This window comes from Haemorhous mexicanus, chromosome 16, assembly GCF_027477595.1.
Source record: "Haemorhous mexicanus isolate bHaeMex1 chromosome 16, bHaeMex1.pri, whole genome shotgun sequence".
NCBI lineage: Eukaryota > Metazoa > Chordata > Aves > Passeriformes > Fringillidae > Haemorhous > Haemorhous mexicanus.
Window position 1 is genome coordinate 2,588,027 of NC_082356.1, and position 19,994 is coordinate 2,608,020.

Below are 19,994 nucleotides of genomic sequence, written 5' to 3' on the forward strand. Positions count from 1 at the left end.
TCCCTATATCCAGGGATTTCTTCCTGACAAAAGCTGCCAGGAGAGACAGGTCTGGCTGGCCTTGGTTTCTGAAGAGCTGGCTCTTGTCTGCCTTTGAAACACTGGGGCTCTGTGCTTTCCTTCCTAATGAATAGAACTCTCCTTCCTGGCCAGGTGCCCACGGCCAAAACGGAGATTCCACCTCCAAAATTCCCTATGTCCAAAGACTTCCCACAGATGAAAGGTGCCAGGAGAGACAGCTCTGGCTGCCTTGGCCCATGGGAGGCCACCTCTCATCTTCTTCATAAACTCTTGGAGTTTGTGCTTTTCTTTCTTATGGAAAAACCATCCACCTCGAACAGGTGCTCATGGACAAAGTGGGATTCCACCTCCAGAACTCCATCCATCCAAGGATTGCTCCCAGGTGAAAGCTGCCAGGACAGACAGGTCTGGCTGCCCTTGGCTTCTTGGGGGCTTCCTCTCACCTGCTTTTGAAACACTGGGGCTCGGTGCTTTCCTTCCAATGGAAAAGAACTGTCATTTTCATCAGGATGTCCAGGGCTGAAACTGAAACTCAGCCCTCCAAATTCTGTATATCCAAGGATTTCTCAGTGAACGAAAGCTGCCTGGACAAACAGGTCTGGCTGGCTTGGCCTCCCAGGAGCCACCTGTCTCCTCTTCTGCCTTTGAAACACTTGGGCTCTGTGCTCTCCTTCCTGTGGAAAAGAACCATCCTTTATATCTATGCTGAAATGGCCAAAATTGGGATTCCACCTCCAGAACTCCCGATATCCAAGGGCTGCTTTAAGACAAAAGCTGCCAGGACAGAGAGATCTGCCTGGCCTTGGCCTCTGATTGCTGCCTTTCATCTGGCCCTGAAACACCAGTGTTCTGTGTTTTCCTTCCTATGGAAAAGAACCATCCTTCACCTCCAGGTGTCCATGGCTGAAATTGATATTCTGCCTCTAAAATTCTGTGTATCCAACTGTCTTGGTTTGACAAGACAGGTGTCTGCTAAAAAAGGCAGGAACCTCCCCTGAAACGGAAAATGGAAACCTCCTCCGTCCAAATTCTTACACTTTTCAAATTAAAAGGCTCTCAGGCAAAGATATGGGAATAGGAATAGAGTTCGTTACTAGGAAAGCTAAAAATACAAATGCAATCATACAGACAACAAAAAAACCACTGACAGACTCAGAACACAACCTGACTCCCTGTGTGTCAGGGTGTTGGCAGCAGTCCCATTAAATGGTGGCTGCAGTGACAGATGGGGTTCTGTTGGAGCAGTGATCCTGTAGAAGGGTGGAGTTTTCCTCTGGAGGTCCAGGGGTGCTGTAGATGGGCCTGGTCTTCCTCTGGGAATCCAGTGGAGAAGATAGCAGCTCCTGTGGGAATCCAGTGGAAAAAGGCTGCTCTGGTATCCCAAAATCTCAGAATATATCCAGGTAGGAATGCTTGGCTCCTCCCCCTGGGTGGAGCATCTCCCAATGGGATGATGTAATTTTATCAGTAATTTTATGCAGTGACACTCAATGGCCCATGGACAGAAGATATTTCCCAGAGGGAGGATTGGTTTGTGGAAGAGATAAAGAAAACTGCCCAATTACCAGAAGATAACTGCCACACCTCTAACAGATGGAAAATAGAATATACACATTAATTACCTTGCAATCCAGGACATTATCCACCCCTTATTCTATTTCCATCTGCATCACAATGAAACCTTACACACAGTTCTCACTGAAGACTGGGTTTCCCTGTGGTACACAACGGCTTTCTCCATCTTTCTGCATTACCCACCAAGTGTAACCAGCTCCTTGGGCAAAACCAATCCCATGGATGGGTTTGTCTTTGCCTGAGGTGGGATTAATCCAAACAGTCTTTCCTAAAATACCTTTCATGTGTACCACAGGGACTTCATCTCCATCCACTGTGTGCAGGGGTTCAGACTGGGCAGGACCAGCTCGATTGATGGATCCTCAAGTGTTTACCATCCAGGTGGCTTTTCCTAAGTTCATTTCCCAATTTCTGAAGGTTCCCCTGCCAAGTGCCTTCAGGGTAGTCAGAAGTAGTCTGTAACACCGTTGAACTTTCCCAGCAGCTGGTGCATGATAGGGGATATGATATATCCATTCAATACCATGTTCCCTGGCCCAGGTGTTGATAAGGCCATTCTTGAAATGGGTCCCATTGGCCAACTCAATTCTCTCAGGGGTTCCATATCTCCAAAGGATTTGCTTTTCCAGGCCCAGGATGGTGTTCTGGGCAGTGGTGTGAGGCAAGGTTAGGTTTACAACCATCCTGTGGTGGCTTCCACCATGGTCAGCACGTAGCGCTTGCCCTGGCGTGTCTGGGGCAGTGGGATGTAGTCAATCTGCCAGGCCTCCCCATACCTGTACTTGGACCACCACCCACCATACCACAGGGGCTTCACCTGCTTGGCCTGCTTGAAGGCAGCACACGACTCAAAGTCATGGATAACCTGAGAAACACTGTCCATGGTTAGATCCACCCCTCGCTCTCGTGCCCACTTAGAAATGACATCTCTACCCTGATGACCTGAGGTATCATGGGCCCATCGAGCTGGGAACAACTCCCCCTTGTGCTGCCAATCTAAATCTATCTTTGACACCTCTGTCTTTGCAGCCTGATCTACCTGCTCGTTGTTTTGGTGTTCCTCACTAGCCTGACTCCTGGAGACATGGACATCTACTTGACAGACTTTCTCAGGTAGCTTCTCTACCCAAGTGGCGATGTCTTCCCACTCATCAGGAGCCCAAACTGGCTTTCCTCTATGTTGTCAGTTGCCCTTTTTCCACCTTTTCAGCCAGCCCCACAGTGCATTGGCTACCATCCACGAATCAGTATAAACGGTATAATTTTGGCCACTTCTCTCTTTTAGCAATGTCCAGGGCCAGCTGAATGGCCTTGAGTTCAGCAAGTTGACTTGATCCACCTTCTCCTTTGGTAGCTTGAGCAACCTGTCATGTGGGGCTCCATACAGCTGCTTTCCACTTCCAGTTCATCCCTATGATGTGGCAGGAACCATCAGTGAAAAGAGCATAGCGTGTTTCCTCTGCTGATAGTTGGTTGTATGGTGGAGCTTCTTCAGCCTGTGCCACTTGATCCTGCTCCTCTTTGTCAGTGAGAACAAAGTTCTCATCTTCCAGCCAGTTTGTAATTATCTCCAAAATCCCAGGGCAATTCAGGTTTCCAATATGGGCACTCTGTGTGATGAGGGCAATCCATTTTCTCCATGTAGCACTGATGGCATGTTGGGTAGAGGGAACCTTTCCTTTAAACATCCACCCCAGCACCGGTAGTCGGGGTGCCAGGAGGAGTTCTGCTTCCATGACAATCACTTCTGAGGCCCCTTGAACTCCTTCATAGGTGGCCAAGATTTCCTTCTCTGTGGATGTGTTGCTGGCTTTGGACCCTCTGTAACTTTGGCTCCAGAATTCCAGTGCTCGGCCGCGAGTCTTCTCAGACACCTTTTGTCAAAGACTCCAGGACAGACCATGGCTCCCAGGTGCAGAGTAGAGCGCATTCTTCACCTCTGGCCCTGTCCTGACTGGGCCAAGGGCTACTGCATGAGCGATCTCCTGTGTGATCTGGGCAAAGGCTTGTTGCTGCTCAGGGCCCCAGTGGAAATTGTTCTTCTTGTGGGTGACCAGGTAGAGAGGGCTCACAGTCTGGCTGTACTCGGGAATGTGCATTCTCCAAAAATCGTATGGTGCCTAGGAAAGCTTGTGTTTCCTTCTTGCTGGTTGGTGGAGATATCGCATTGATCTTCTTGATGACCTCAGTGGGATTCTGACACCTGTAAAGTCTGTCTTTACCCCCAGGAACTGGATCTCTCGGGCAGGTCCCTTGACTTGTCTCTTCTTGACAGCAAAGCCAGCTTCCAGCAGAATCTGGATGATCCTCCTTCCTTTCTCAAATATTCTACTGCTGTGTTCCCCCGCACAGCGATGTCATAGATGTACTGCAGATGTTCTGAAGCCTCACCCTTTTCCAGTGCAGCCTGGATCAGTCCATGGCAGATGGTGGGGCTGTGCTTCCAGCCCTGGGGCAGTCGGTTCCAGGTGTACTGCACGCCCCTCCAGGTGAAAGCAAACTGAGGCCTGCATTCTGCTGCCAGAGGAATGGAGAGAAATGCGTTAGCAATGTCAGCAGTGGCAAAGCACTTTGCTGCCTTGGACTCCAGCTCGTACTGGAGTTCCCGCATGTCCAGCACAGCTGCACTCAGTGTTGGAGTCACTTCATTCAATGCACGATAGTCCACAGTCAATGTCCATTCTCTGTCAGACCTGCACACAGGCCAGATGGGACCATTGAAGGGTGAGTGGGTTTTGCTGACCAACCCTTGGCTCTCCAGCTCACGGATCATTTTGTGGATGGGGATCACAGCATCTCGATTTGTTCAATACTGCCGGCAGTGCACCGTCGAGGTGGCAATTGGCACTCGCTGCTCTTCCACATCCAGGAGTCCTACTGAAGTTGGGTTTTCTGATAGTCCAGGCAATGTGTTCAATTGCTTAATGTCCTCTGTCTCTACAGCAGTTATTCCAAAAGCCCACCTGAGTCCCTTTGGTTCTCTGTAATAGCCATTCTGGAGGACGTCTATGCCCAGAAAACACGGGGCCTCTGGGCCAGTCACAATGGGATGTTTCTCCCACTCCTTCCCAGTCAGGCTCACCTGGGCTCTCAAGAGGGTCAATTGCTGCCATCCCCCCTATCACCCCAGCAATGGAAACAGGTTCTGCCCCAACATGTCCCGATGGTATCAGGGTACACTGCACACCAGTATCAACCAAGGCATCGTATTTTTGTGGCTCTGATGTGCAAGGCAATCAGGTTCACACCAGCCAGAGGATCAGGTTTTCCCATGCCTCTTCCTGGCTAGAGGCAGGGCCTCCCTAGCCCTGGTTATTATTTCTTTCCTGGGCATTCATGGTAGGGGTTCCTTCAAGGGGATCTTACAGATCATACTCAGCAACTTGGTTATGGTAGGTTGGGGCTGCCTTCACTTTAGTGGAACTCCCTCAGTTAGTGTTTCCCTCCTTGAGCTGACACACCTGTGCTGCCAGGACAGAAGTGGGTTTTGTTGCATTGTGTTTTTATTTTGAAGGTTATTGTTTGATTTGTCCTTTTGGTGTTTTTCTCCCCCTGATTTTAGAGGGACACACACCTGCCTTTGGTTTTTAGTTGAGCTAGGTGTTGGTTTATCTTTTTGCTATTTAAGCTACTTTTCTGCCAAGTTTCAAGCCCCTTCCTCCCACATCCAGTTGTGAACCCCTCCTGTTCCAAGCAGTTTTCCTCCCTTGTATTCCCTGCCTTGTGTTCCACCCACAGTTCTTACACTGTATCCTCCCTTGAGACCTGCCCCCCTTTATAAGCTGCTGTTTGCCCCCAGCTCCTTGCCTGGGACCCCGAGACTCGGGGAGTGTAACATCAAATAAAGTGACCCAGTGCCACCCCAGGCCCGGGCTGCTGCTGTGTCTTTTTGTTCTGTGTTGCACCTCCACTGGTAGCTGGGATTCTGCAGAGCCCTGGAAAAGAGGGACTGTCACCCCCCCATTGTCACAATCTAGCCGGGACATGTGACAGGTTTCCCATCCCACCTTCCTATGTCTTCCTCTTGGTCATTCAGGAAGAACCACCAGTCAGCCCTTGGGGTGTACCCTCTCTCCTTAGCCAGGGGATGTTGGGCTCTGACTTTGGGGCCTGTGACTGGCACAGGTGCTGCATTGATCTTCCTCACCTCCTCCTTCATCTCCCTCATTTCCTCTTTGATCAGGTCCTTGATCACAGCACAGACATGAGCCTGCATTGGGCCATTGATCATACTCTCACAATTTCTAAGCTTGTTGGTGACAGAGCCCACTGTCTCTTGGTTGGTATCAGCATTAATCGTTGCAGTGAAGGTGGTGTATTGAGATGGCCCCAGATCTGCCAGACTCCACAGCATTTGCCCTGTGCACCTGATTCTGTCAGGGTCATTGTCATGCTGTCCATCCCTCCCAAAGAGTACCTCCAATACTGCCACTTCTCTCAGCTGTTGGATCCCTTCCTCGAGGGTCTTCCAGTACATTCTATGGTGGTGCTCCTGCATTCTCTCCCTGTGGACAAACCTCTCTCTGACACTCATTAAAAGCCACTCCCAGAGGGAAAGGGACCCTGACACTCTTACAAAAATCTCATTCATACCAGAGTCCTGGGTCAAGAGTCCCAAATTCCGTGCCTCACCACCATCCAGTTGCACACCTGTACCCAAAAGGACCCAGACCCCGAGTAACCAGGTTGTTTAAGCCTCATTTCCCCGTTGTAAAATGTCTTTGTGCAGATTACAGAGACTTTTGTGTGGAGAGTTTTGTGGAGACGTGGCTTGAAGAGAAGGGACATGATAAAATACAGCTGGTAAAGCAATGGGCCTCTGGTCGGGGGCCTTTGGCAGGGCCAGAGTGTCCTTGAGCAGGAAGTTATACGATAACGGGATGCAGAAGCAGAGACTAGCTAATGAGGGGAGAAAACATAGGCATCCTGAGTACCTGATAGCAAAGGTTGAGCTGACCTCTTATAGCGAACCAATAGTGAGCTTTAGTTTTGCAATATGTATGAGCCTTATTATCACTGTTATAAGAGCACGCATGTTAAATCAATAAATTGAGACTTGTTGATCATCATCGGATGTGCTTGTCTCCCGTCGACTCCGTCACTTTTGTATGTCAGGGACTCAGTGATGATCTCAACCACTGGCTCCCCTGTGGGTTGTGAGGGCCCTCCATTCTTATCCTTACCTGGGTGTTCTGATTTCATCTTAGACCTCCTTGTTTCTGCAGGGGCGAATGCTGCTGGCTGTGACTGCCTCTGCAGTTCAGCTGGAACCTGGATGGTTGTAACATCTGTGGGTTCCACTGCTGCACCATCAGACTCTCCCTCTTTTTGGCAAGGGGAGGATTTCTCACCAGCTGGAGAAATGTACTCCTTCAGCATCTGGCCCATCTCCTTCACCAGAACCCCCATCCAATCTGGATGGTTCATTTCTGAGGTGGGCTGTGGGGCAGGGTCAGACTCTGGGGTGTTGAAGATTTTTTGCAGATTGAGGAGTTTTTGCAGGACAATGGCCATATTCAGCCGATGCCCAATCCAGCCTGCTTGGGATAATGGACAACGGACACGTTCACAAACAATGAATAATGGACATATTCAGAAATGGGGTCGGTATATCCTTGCGAATGATACAGGAAGAAGAGTCATCAAGACTCAGCAAGTTTGTCAGCAAGTTTGAGAAAGTAAGAAAAAAGAGAAAGCAATGGGTGGGTCAGATGACCACAGCAAGACACATGAAAAATTAGATGATCCAATCAGCATTTTATTTTAGACATGTGAACAGCTAGGATTAACCAATCATGTATTAGCTAGAGATGCGTGGACAGTAGAAACTTACTATAAATATAGCCCTCTTAGGGATAATAAATTTGGCTTCACCGGCTCATACTGTTGATGTCCGTGAACTTCGGCACCCTGAAACTGGGCTTCTGGAAGTCTTCATCTATGTCACGTTCCATGGGTGTTTTGCCCTCCACATTTGTCCCTGCTGTAGAAAAGGATTGGTGTCAGTGGGAAACTGACATTGCTTGTCTGAAGGGGAGCCCACCCATCCTGCCTGAGGATGATGAACTCCTCTGTTTTAAAGTCTCTTTTCGAGGGTCTCTTCTTGGGTCTTCTACAGGTTGGTTTTTGGTTTCCTCTCCTCCAGGCTGTTCTGGTCTGTGCTGAGAGAAGCCCACTGCTGGGACATCTCTGCACCCTGGGATCCTGGGCATCTGCATGGGGATGGGCAATGTAACAAAGGACTGGCTGGAGGCCTTTGGAAATGGGAATTTATCGACAGGTGGGATTGCTTGATCTGACTGCACCAAGCCCTCATGCACAACAGACCTCTGGATCTCCTTCCTGCTTGGCAGGGTTGAGTTTCCAGGTGGGCAAGGACTGGCACTCACCTGCACAGAAAGGCTTCTGCCTTTTGTCCCTGTAGCTAAGCCTAGGGTGAGATTCCCCCTTTAGTGTTCAAAGAAAGGAAAGGAAATCCCAGAAGGGATGTGCTATGTCTTTGAAACCATTACCAATTGTGAGGAACACCCCCTGCTAGAGTAGGACATGTCCCTGGTCAAAGAACGTCACCCCTCTGACCAAACTGACCCCACCCCAAAGGCCAGGCCTTCTGCTGTGCTCTGGAAGGGGTTCTGCAGGCAACATGCTCAAGGGAGAGACCTCCACTGGCCTCACTTCTCTCAGGGATAACACATCACATCCCATCCCACCCCACCCCATCCCATCCCATCTCATCCCATCCCACCCCATCCCATCCCACCCAAACCCCATCCCATCCCATCCCATCCCATCCCATCCCATCCCATCCCATCCCATCCCATCCCATCCCATCCCATCCCAAGGGTTCCCAAGGATGGCCACAGACAAGAGCAATGGGACCCAGCACACTTACTGGATTTGTCGAATATCAGGTCTAGGACTTTCTCAACCACATACCAAATAATCGCAGATACTGAACATGAAGTACATATGAAAAAAAAATAAAAAAGAAAACCAGGACATTTAATAAGGACCTTTCCCCAGGGAACTCCAGGACTGCACTGAGCAGGTTCTGGGGCAGAACACATCCCCCAGCTGGCCCAGGAGCCATGAGCTCCTGTTGACCAGGAGCACCTCAGCAGTGCTGGGGGGTTCCTGATCCTCGGGGCCCACTGAGGCTCTCCTGGGCCAGGGAGCTGCCTCAGCTGCCACAGCACTCAGGCACCACACAGGTACCTCAGTCCCACCACAGCCCAGCCACCCACAAGAAGGTGAGACTCTTCGGCCTCACACTCCGGGAGTGGAGAGGGACCTCCCAGGCCCCTTCACTGTCCCTTGGCACATTCATTTCAGCCTGACCCTCAAAGCCCTGCTCAGCAACACCCCCTACTAGAGTAGGACATGTCCCTGGTCAGAGAAGGTCACCCCTCTGACCAAACTGACCCCACCCCAAAGGCCAGGCCTTCTGCTGTGCTCAGGAAGGGGTTCTGCAGGCAACGTGCTCAGGGGAGAGACCTCCACTGGCCTCACTTCTCTCCGGGATAACACGACACATCCCATCCCACCCCAAGGGTTCCCAAGGATGGCCACAGACAAGAGCAATGGGATCCACGAGCCCACTCTTTTTACCTATGCCGCCACCTAAGTGTTTTCCAGCTTTCCTCAACAAGCTCATTTCTTCTAGCCACTGCTTCACCTGAAATAAAAAATTAAAAAAAGGAAGCTTCACTACAATATTTCCCTAAGGATTTAAAAAGGGCGTTTAAGAGCTTTTTGGGGACACATATGTCCCTTACACTTCTCAAACCTCTGATCTACTCAGGGTTTTTTAATTTACTGGTTTTCCCTTCCATCACCGTCTAAACAAGTAATGCAACTCTTAGCAAAAAAATTAGCCATGCCCTTTTCTTGTTACCTGTTATGAACAAAAAAAGGGTTACCCATTTTTTTTCCAAAAGTTGTAGAATTACAAGTTTAACCAGTTCTGGCAGAGGAGTGCTTTTGTTAGCTGCTTGTTGTAATCACCTGTTAAGTATCGGGTCGTTAGCCATCTATGGTTGAGAATTCACTCTATTGTATCAGCATCACCCTGCTTGTGGCCAGGTGGGAGGATGGCATCCCCCCACCCCCGACGGTGGAGGGGAGGGGACCAGGAGTTGATATGCAGATAAGTTTAGAGCCAAAATGCAATGGGGCAAGCCCTTATTCCAAACGCAATTAATAAACCCCTAAACCAGCGAGCCAATATGGAATTCAGAGATCAAAGTGGTCTCTAGACATCAGGGGTGAGGTGAGAAGCCAGCAGAGACTCTGAAAACCTTAATGGTCCCTCACCACAACTTCAGAAGATGATGATTGGAGCCAGGACCGAGACTGCCAACTCAAGATTGGGATCCAGGGGTGTATAGACCCCGCCTGCTCTCATAAGGCCAGACGCCCAGCTCTGCCCCCTGGTGGACAAGGCTGCATTTGCCTCCTCCTCCGAGTCACTCCAGGGAGCTGTGACGGCGAACCCGCGGATCTGTCGGGCCTCCCAACCTTGAGCTGATCACTTTTAATAAAGGCATCAAAAAAGGAGAGATATCTTCTGCCCTGTTTATCTCATTACTTGTGTCCTTTTTACAGTATTCACTCTTGTCGTGTTATGGAATGGGAAGAAAATTTGGGGAAGAGATGCAAAGCTTTTTGTGTAACTGACAGTCTATGGTACCACTGCGAAGCTGAACACGCCTCTGCAAAACACAGATTTTGGGGAAGAGATGCAAAGCTTTTTGTGTAACTGACAGTCTATGGTACCACTGCGAAGCTGAACACGCCTCTGCAAAACACAGATGTTAAAGACTAAAAACCCCGTTTCTGGTCGGTGAGGATGTGGTGGGCCCCAGTCCCACTCCCCGGTCTCAGCTGGGACGGGCCGGACGGTCCTGCCGCAGGCCGGGCCCTTTCCCCCCTCCCCGGGCCATCCGCCGGTTCCCCCCTTCAGCCCCGTTCTGGCCGGGCCTTTTCCCCCTCCCCGGGCCAGCCACCGGTTCCCCCCTTCGGCCCCGTTCTGGCCGGGCCTTTTCCCCCTCCCCGGGCCAGCCACCGGTTCCCCCCCTCGGCCCCGTTCTGGCCAGGCCGGGCCCCAGCAGCAGCTGGGCAGGAATGGGGGGAGGCTGCGGAGCTCGGGACGGAGCAGGGCTGGCCCTGGCTGTGATCTTATCATCAAATTCCCTTCCCCAGCACGGCTGAGACCTGAGAGCCCTGCAGCCCCTGCAGAGAGGCTACATGGCTGGAACTGAACACAGAGAAAACTAAAGACCAACCATGAGGTTGGCACAGCCCAGCAAGTTGAGCTCCAAGTGGGAGCCCGAGACAAGAGCTCATGAACTGCCAACAAAGGGCACCAAGAGCGGTGGCACAGCTGGGGAAGGGACACCGAGAGACCCAGCAGGAACTGAGGGCTGGAAGGAAGAGCCAGACTTGAGCCTTGGGCATGCAGACTGTGAGGGGATAAAACTGAGGGGCTCCCTTGTTGGGGGACCAGCTCAGGCTGTTCCTGTGTTACTGCACTGGGAATAAATGGCTTTATGGAGTCAGACAGCTGAGACTGCTCTGGGAAACCTGGCCTGGAACCAGGGAGGACACGGGGGCTGGGTGTGGGAGGGGGGTGTGGGGAGTCCAGCAGGGCCCTTGGGGCATTGCAGCCACTGCTGTGGAGGGGCTCCAGTCCCAGCACTGAACACCTCCTCTGGTGGCTGGAGTGTGATGGCCAGAGAGCCTTGGGAAGGGTCAGACTGGGAAGTTTCCTAAATATTCTCTTCTGCACAGCCAGCTAGAGAAAGCAGGGCCCTGCTGACCCTTCAGACAAAGCCACCTGTCCCTTCTGAGCAATCCATCAGAGCAGCAGTGACAAGGTGAAGGCAGAGACAGGGACTGCTCAGGAGTGAGGAAAGGTCTGCTCAGGGCACAGCTCGCTGCCTTGCTCTGCTCTCCCTCTCCTTCTTGCACTCCACTTCCCTGGGCTGTCTGCTCCCTGTGACTTTCTGTTTTCTTTGGCCATGTTCCAGAGAAGGAGGAGGACCTGGACTCAATTAAGGAAGCCCTTGCCAAAAGCTGCTGCATGCAAGAAAGCTTTCCTGGTGTTCAAGGGGAGGATAGACCCGGGTGAGGAAAAGAGCTCCACTGAGGATTAGAAACAGAGAAATGCCAGCAAGGACCCAAGAGAACTCACAGCCCCAGGGCCCGTGGCTGTCCCACGGGTCTAACTGAAGGCATCAGACAGGAAATGCCAGGGGTGCTTTCCCAGGATTGAGCCTTGCTCTATCTCCTCCTTTTTGCTCTTTTTTCCTGGCCTGAAAGGAAGGAAAGCGTATAAATGGCATAAAACACTCAGAGTTTGAAGGATTTCTCCTGAAGGCAGAGCAATAGTGTGATGGCTTCTCAAACAGTAACAATGAACAGATGATGTGCACGTGGAGCTGTCCTGGATGTGCCTCTGCATTGGTAACTGATGAACACAGACATTAGCTCAGATCACCACTCATGGAAAGATGGTTGTGCTTCCAGGGATGGGTCACCCCACTTCTCACAGTCAGAGACAAATCATTCTCTCTCTCTCTCTCTCATATTTAGAAGAAGCGCTGACAACTGCTTTAGACAGGACATTTATTTTATGCAGGGCCAGATCTGCAATCCTGAGCCAAAGTTGAAGCTTTGAGGTGGGAAAAATGAAGGGGGAAAGACAGGAGAGAGGAGGAGAAGGAAAAAGAAAATGAATGGGGAGAGAGGAGAAAAAAAGAGTATGGCCAGAAAAAAAAAAAAAAAAGGAAGAAACTTTCTCTTCTGCATTGCCAGTGATGGCTCTGTTGCCCAGAGACCAACAGAGTCTGGTCTGCCAACAGAGGCCCAATAAATTAGACTTTTTGAATTATGCATTGAGTCTAATACAACATTAGTACCAGTTTTTGAGTTAAATCCAGGAGGATTGTATGAGTGGTGGTGAAATCTCATTATGCTTTGTCTGGGGTGCTAAGATGAGCTATTGTTTTAATTTTTATATTTTATTTTATGAAGTTCTACTCAGTCCCTGAAATAATTATTCTTTATATATTTGGACTAAAAATTTTTCTGATCAGCCAAGATCAAAGAAACAAACAATTTTCCATAATATATTCATGGCATCCAGGCTGTGCCTAATCAATATGCTACTTACTTTTTACTTTTTCTCCAATATAATGTGTAGTAAAAGCCACAACAACAATTTTTGCTATCAGACAAAAAACCCATTAAATAAATAAGTAAGGCCTGAATTGACCATTTTTTTTGCTTTGTATGAATGAATTAGGAGCTGGATTAGTGTCTCTAGACAGTGGGTGAGAATGGGAAATCCATGAAATATTAACTTGGTGGTCTCCCACCCTCTGCAGCACAGATGAGGCAAAGACACTGAAAGCCCTGGAGGGCAGCAGGGCTCCTTCAAACCTCAGCAAAGCCCAGTGAAGGCCCCAGGATGGTCCAGGGAGCTTTTCCCACTCAATCCCCTCTGGCAGAACTGGACACAGCACTTGAGGGGCCTCAGCAGTGCCCAGCCCAGGGACGGTCACTGCCCTGGAAGCCTTGTGAGGAGGGGGTGTCACTGCTGTGTATGGCCAACAGGGATTGCACTGGCCTTGCCCAGAGGGGCGGCTGCAGACTGTGCAGATTGCTCTGCTGCAGACGGTTCTGTTTGGGCAGGGTCACATTTTGTTGTTGGTTTTGCTGTTGCAGACACTGATATTAAGGAAATCCCACCAGCAGTGAAGCACAGCTGGAAGAGGATTGCCATCCCAGTGACTCACCAGGACAGTGGTTCCTGAGTGCCACAGCCCCCTGGGGCTGGGCAGGTGTGGTGTGAATGTGCTGGGCAGGGGGGTCAGCCCTTCCCCTGGCTGGGCTCCTGCTCACACAGCCCTGGGTGCTGCTGCCTTGCTTTGCTGCCTTGCTTTGCTGCTGGCTCGTGTGCTCCACCACCCTAGTGCTGCCTTTTCACCCTGGAGCTCGGTCAGTTCAGCCGAGAGCCTCAGGAGATGAGTGCTTTACTCCTGGCTTTGGAGAGACCATCCCTGCCCCCTCTCAGATTTCCTGATAGGCATTTACAGGAAATTGGTGTCAAACCGAGAAAGGAAGTGCTAGGGGGGAGGGAGGAGCCCGAGGGAGTGGGAACCCTCCAGAGCTGCTGCCCCTGACACCATCTGGTTCAGTCTTGTATTGTGTTTTTATTTTGAAGGTTATTGTTTGATTTGTCCTTTTGGTGTTTTTCTCCCCCTGATTTTAGAGGGACACACACCTGCCTTTGTTATTCAGTTGAGCCAGGTGTCGCTTTATCTTTTTGCTATTTAGCTACTTTTCTGCCAAGTTTCAAACCCCTTCCTCCCACAGCCAGTTGTGAACCCCTCCTGTTCCGAGCAGTTTTCCTCCCTTGTATTCCCTGCCTTGTGTTCCACCCACAGTTCTTACACTGTATCCTCCCTTGAGACCTGCCCCCCTTTATAAGCTGCTGTTTGCCCCCAGCTCCTTGCCTGGGACCCCGAGACTCGGGGAGTGTAACATCAAATAAAGTGACCCAGTGCCACCCCAGGCCCCTGTTGCTGCTGTGTCTTTTTGTTCTGTGCTGGGCCTCCCCTGGTAGCTGGGATTCTGCGGAGCCCCGAAAGAGGGGGACTGTCACCCCCCCACTGTCACCATCTAGCCGGGGACTGGGACAGTTCAATACATCAAAGTCTTCTCCTCTGGAGCCCCAGCTCTGTGCTCTGCTGCTGGCCTCAGTCCCTGTTCTTCAGTGGACCCCACTATTTCCTGGCTGTGACAGCCCAGGCTGTTACTGAGGAGCACAGCCCTGACCAGCCCTTCCTTGTGGGGCAGGACCAGGTCCCCGTGAGCATCCCCCTCTCCACCCACCAGGCAGCTCTGCTGAGCCATCGCTCCCAGATCCCCACGCTGCTGGAGCCCTTTGCTTTGCCTGGCCATCAATGCCAGGGCAGTTGCCTTTCCCCATGGCAACCTGCTCACTGGCCTGGAGACTCCTCTAGGTTGCACCAGAGCTATTCTGCCAACTCTCCCTGATGATCAGGGAGTTTCTGAACTGCCAGTTCAGTGTCCCCCCTTTCTGACCCCACTGCGCACTCACACAAGTCAGCCTTTGCCCCTCCTGTTGAGGATCTCCAGGTATCCCAGCTGCTCTTCCCACCTCCCATCCTCATCCTCCCTGACACTCCTCTGGCAGAGTCTCTCCCACTGCATTCCACCAGCACTCAGGCACAGTCTTCCAAAACATCTAGGGATGGGTTTGGCTCCAAAAACAAAAAGATGTAGGCAGCTTCTGAGATCAAAACAAGCAATTTTGGCTTCTCAGGGGTTCAGAAACTCCCATTCAGGAGCATTTGGGCTAAGAAACTGCAAGCCTTGGAGCTTTGGGACTCAATGATTTTAGGAGCTTTGGGGTCCCAAACACTGATTTAGAGAGATTTTGGGCTCGGAACAAACCCAAACTTTAGGCAGCATTGGGGTTGAGAAGCACTAATTTAGGGAGCATTTGGCTCAAAAGTACTGATTGGGGGAACTTTTGGCCTCAGAAAGGCCCCTCTAGTCAGCTTTTCAGCTCAAAATTCCAATTTAGGGAGCTCTTGGGCTCAGAAACACATGTTGAAGGAACTACAGTACCCAAAACTGGATCACAAGAAGCTTTGCGGCTCAGGAAAAGCAACTGGGGGAGCTCAGAAACACCCATTTAATGAGCTCCGGGGCTCAGAAAATTCAATGTCCAGAGACTTGGGGCTCAAAAGCAGCAATTTAGGGTACTTTGGGACTCAGCAATACCATTTCAAGACTTTGGACCTCAAAAAATTGGCATTTAGGGAATTTCACAACTGAGAATACAGAAGTTTCAGGAGCACTGGGGCTCAAAAACACCTGCATGGGGAGTTTTTGGGACCTGAAACAGCATTTGGGTTCAGAAATACTGATTTTGGGAGCACTGGGGCTCTCTTAAACACCAGTTTAGGGACATGCAGGCCTATGAAACCCTAATTTGGGGAGTTCAAGGCTGAGAAAAACTCATGTCGGGAGCTTTGGGAATCAGGAAGAGTGATCTGGGGATATTTTCAGATCAGCAAGAACAATTTAGAGAGCTTTTGGGCTCCAAAAAAACAATTTAAGCCCATTTTGGGCTCTGTAGCAATCATTTAGGGCGCTTTGGAGCGCCAAAGCAGCGATTTCAAGAGCTTTTGGGCTGAGAAACATCCATTTCGGGAGCAGAAGGAGCAAGCCCTGAGGAAACGCGGGAGCAAGGGGCTGGCACTTACCTGGGTCAGGGCTGGGAAGAAGCAGCTCCACGCTGGGCTGTGAGCACCGGGGGCTCCTCATCCCGGTTATATCCCACCCTGCCCGCCCCCGTTCCCACCCCCACAGGCTCCTCCCTCCTCCCTAACATTTTCTTTTATCGTCATAAACCGATATCTTCTACATGCCTTAAAACTAACAGTTAAAGTGCTCCCATCAGGGCGTGGTTCCTTGGCTGGGGTGGGAAATGGGCGCAGCCAGCGGCCCCTCCCTGCTCCTGGGAGCCGCCCAGGGGCACCAGGAATGCCCCGGGAGGGCACTGGGAGCGCTGGGAGTGAACCCCACAGGCTGATGGCAGACTGGGCACAGGGCTTGAGTTGTGGCCGTCAGGGCTCTAGAACACTGATTTTGGGCACTTCATGGCTTAGAATCCCTATTTCAGCAGCTTCGAGGCCATAATGGTGATTTCAGGAGCTTTGGAGCTGAGAAAGAGCAATCTGAGGGCTCTGGGGCTCCAGAACACTGATTTTGTGTGGATTTTGTCTGGGGGAAAAAAAAATTATGTAGCTCCGAGTCTCAAAGAAAGCAATTTTGGGATATTTTGAGCTCAGAAACAGCAATTTAGAGAGATTCCAGGCTCAGAAACACCCTTTTAAGGATATTTTGGTGTCTGAAACACCAATTTAGGGAGCTAAGAAACACTCATTTAGGGAGGATTTGGGCTCAGAAAGATCAAATTAAAGAGTTTTTGGCTTCCCAATTCAAGAACCAGTTCAGGGAGGGGTTTGCTCATGAGGGCTGGAATGCAAGTATGGGGAGGCCTGACAGACTGACTATACCCCAAACCCACCACGGCGAGTGCTGTGGTGATGAGAACAATGGCTGGGTGACTGCAGACAGACCCTGTGTCCCTTGTCACTGCCTGGGACACTGTCCTGGGCTTCGAAATGAGTGCTATGGGCACACTAATTTAATCAGACAATGGTACTCATTGCCAAAACAACCTAACAGACACCTGGCCAAGAAGCAGGCACTGAGTGGATTTGTGATATCCCCTGTGATGGCCCAGCCTCTGGAATGATGGAATGATGGAATGGGCTGGTGAAGATGGCAGTGAGCAACTGGTGGTGGGACAAGAACCTTCTGCTACAACCAATGCTATTCTTGCATCAAGAACAAAATGACATTAAGTGATGTATACAGAAATGTTTCTCACTTTTGTTTAGGCTTTAGAGAAGGAAAATAAAAAAAATTATTAAATGTTGTTGTTGTTGTATTTGTAGCATGGGACACATCTGCTCTAAGCATTTAAATTATCAAGAGAAAGAAGGTTTAAATGCAGTTGCAAAGCCCAGTGAACAGAGGACTAAGAAGGCTGGCTGCAGGCACAGATAAAAAAGCAATAAAGGTAAAATAAAGTTCAGGAGGAAGGTAAAAGGCATCCTATTTACATAGCATAGTCCTTAAAAATATTTGAATACAATTACAGGAAATCCAGGAAACAGATGCATCTGATGTGGGTGAACTACTTGACATTGCATGGGCAATACATACAAATCAAAGGAAATCCACCTGGAAGTGACTAACTCGAAAATAATGCCAGCTGAAGAAAAAGGAATCAGCAAAGGACTGCTGCCCCAAGGGAGTAAGGGGTTGTGTCTCGTGGCAGGAAAGGAGTTCAGTTCCTCGACCTTCATTAGGAAGATTGGGAACAAAGCAATGCTCATACTCTAAAATGGAGGGACACTGGAAGCAGAAGTGTCCTCGCCTAAAACCCAGGACTTCTCCAAACTCCCTCGTGGCAGTAGCTGGGTACTTGTGAAGGGGACCAGAGGTTTCATCCCCAGCAGAGCCTGTGGTAACAGCTACACTGGGAAAGGAAAGACTGGAAGTTTTGGCAGCAGGAGCTGGTTATTTTGTATTAAACACCCTGCAAGGGAAGTTAAGTGATGATTCCATCACAACTGTCAGTGCCACTGGGACTGGTGAAACACGCCCCTTTTCCAAGCCAACTGAGCAATGCAAATTACACAATGCCAAAGGTTTATGTCCAAAAAGGTGACAAAAGGGTCCTGTAACTTTATTCTAACAAAGGGAGAGGCCATGACACATTTACCCTGGGGTCTCTCCAATTTTTTGAGGACATAGCCTCCTTTTCAGTGCTGTTTTCCCATCCACATAACCCTCTGTCTTTCCCCATTGGCTGAGATACTTGAGAGGTACAGACTTCCCTGTGGGAAATGGATTTGTAGAGTTCTCAGGGTCTGACAGAAGACCTACACAGAATCACAGAATCACAGAATCACAAAAGGCTGGAAGAGACCTTCAAGATCATTGAATCCAATCCTGACACTCACTCCTGACCCTAACACCTCAACTAAACCATGGCACTGAGTGCCACATCCAGTCTTTTCTTAAACACATCCAGGGATGGTGACTCCACCACCTCCCTGGGCAGACCATTCCAGTACTTCATCACTCTTTCTGTGAAAATTTTTTTCCTAATATCCAACCTATATTTTCCTTGCCACAACTTGATACTGTGACCTCTCGTTCTGTCAGTTGCTACCTGGAGAAAGAGACCAACCCACATCCGACCACAACCACCTTTCAGGAAGTTGTAGAGAGTGATAAGGGCACCTCTGGCTCTCCTCTTCTCCAGGCTCAACAACCCCAGCTCCCTCAACCACTCCTCACAGGACTTGTGTTCCAGACCCCTCCCCAGCCTTGTTTCCCTTCTCTGGACATGCTCCAGCCCCTCCACGGCCTTCCTAAATTGGGGGCCCAGAACTGGACACAGCACTTGAGGTATGGCCTCACCAGTGCCGAGTGCAGGGGAAGAATCACTGCCCTGCTCCTGCTGGCCACACCATTCCTGATCCAGGCCAGGTGCCATTGGCCTTCTTGCCCACCTGGGCACACTGCTGGCTCATGTCCAGCCTGCTGTCCATCAGTGACCCCAGGTCCATTTCTGCTTGGCCACTGTCCAGCCACTCTGTCCCCAGCCTGTAGCCCTGCAGGGGTTGTTGTGGCCAAAGTGCAGAACTCAGCACTTGGTCTTGTTAAACTTCATCTTACTGGACTCTGCCCATCCATCCAACTGCTCCAGGTCTCTCTGCAGAGCCCTCCTACCTTCCAGCAGAAGGACACACACTCCCAGCTCAGTGTGATCTGCAGATTTACTAACGAAAGCCTCAACACCCTCATCTGTGTTGTCAGTAAAATACTGAACAGAACTGGCCCCAGCACAGAGCCCTGAGGGACAGCACTGCTGACTGGCTGCCAGCTGGATGCAGCAGTGTTCACCACCAATATCTGGGCTGGCCATCCAGCCAGGTGTAGATGTGCTGTGGATGCCCCTCCTTCTTTCACAGAATATTTTAAAACTCAATATTTTCATGGTCACTGTGCCCCAAACAGCCTCTGACCACCACATCTCCCTCCAGCCCTTCTCTGTTTGTGACCAGCAGGAGACAGAGCTTTCCTTGGCAGTGGGAATTGCAGGAAACCTCCCCAAAGTGCAGCTTGGAAGGCTCAGCCTGGAGCTGAGGAGAAAGAAAAGTCCCTCCCAGGGCAGAATGTTGGTGCTGGAGGTGTCCCAGCGTGAGGCTGGGCCATGGCCGGGCTCTGTGTGCCAGGAGCCGGCAGCGCTGGGTGCAGGGAGCCCAGGGAGGGCCCAGAAACGCTGGGTGAGAAATGCTGGGGCACAGCGAGATGGGCGAGTGCAGCCGGCCAGGGCAGAGGAGCAGCACGCCCAGGGGGCACAGCCTGCAGGACAGATGGCCAAGGGCTGGGCAGGGCTGGCAGGGCCACAGGCACCCAGGCCTTTGTGCCCTGGGCTCGGGCAGCGCCTCCGGAGGCCCCACAGGAGGAACTTTCCTGGCAGGGGCTGCACTTTGGTTCTCCCTCGGCCTCCTGGGGAGGCTGGCAGGGGCTGCAGGTGGATGGCGTTTGTCCTTGCTGCCCCTCACATCCCCCTGCCCCACAAAGAGCCCCGAGCCAGCCGTGAGGGACAGGCCCTTCTGGCCCAGGCTGGGCTCAGGGCTTGGCCTTTCTGCTTCCTGCAGCCAAGCCAGGCCTTGCTCAGCATTGCAGTTCCCTGCCCAGAGCCTTGCGCTCCC

General features: G+C 50.9%; 1 long non-coding RNA gene across 1 annotated transcript; it reads right to left on the reverse strand.

Moving 5' to 3' along the window:
- Positions 1–7,333: 7,333 nt before the first annotated feature.
- LOC132334931 (uncharacterized) lies at positions 7,334–16,027 on the reverse strand. The gene is made up of 4 exons (XR_009488569.1): positions 15,897–16,027; positions 9,205–9,271; positions 8,489–8,548; positions 7,334–7,579 (listed from the first exon to the last, which is right to left on the reverse strand). It is a non-coding gene; the product is annotated as an uncharacterized LOC132334931 (long non-coding RNA).
- Positions 16,028–19,994: the final 3,967 nt, after the last annotated feature.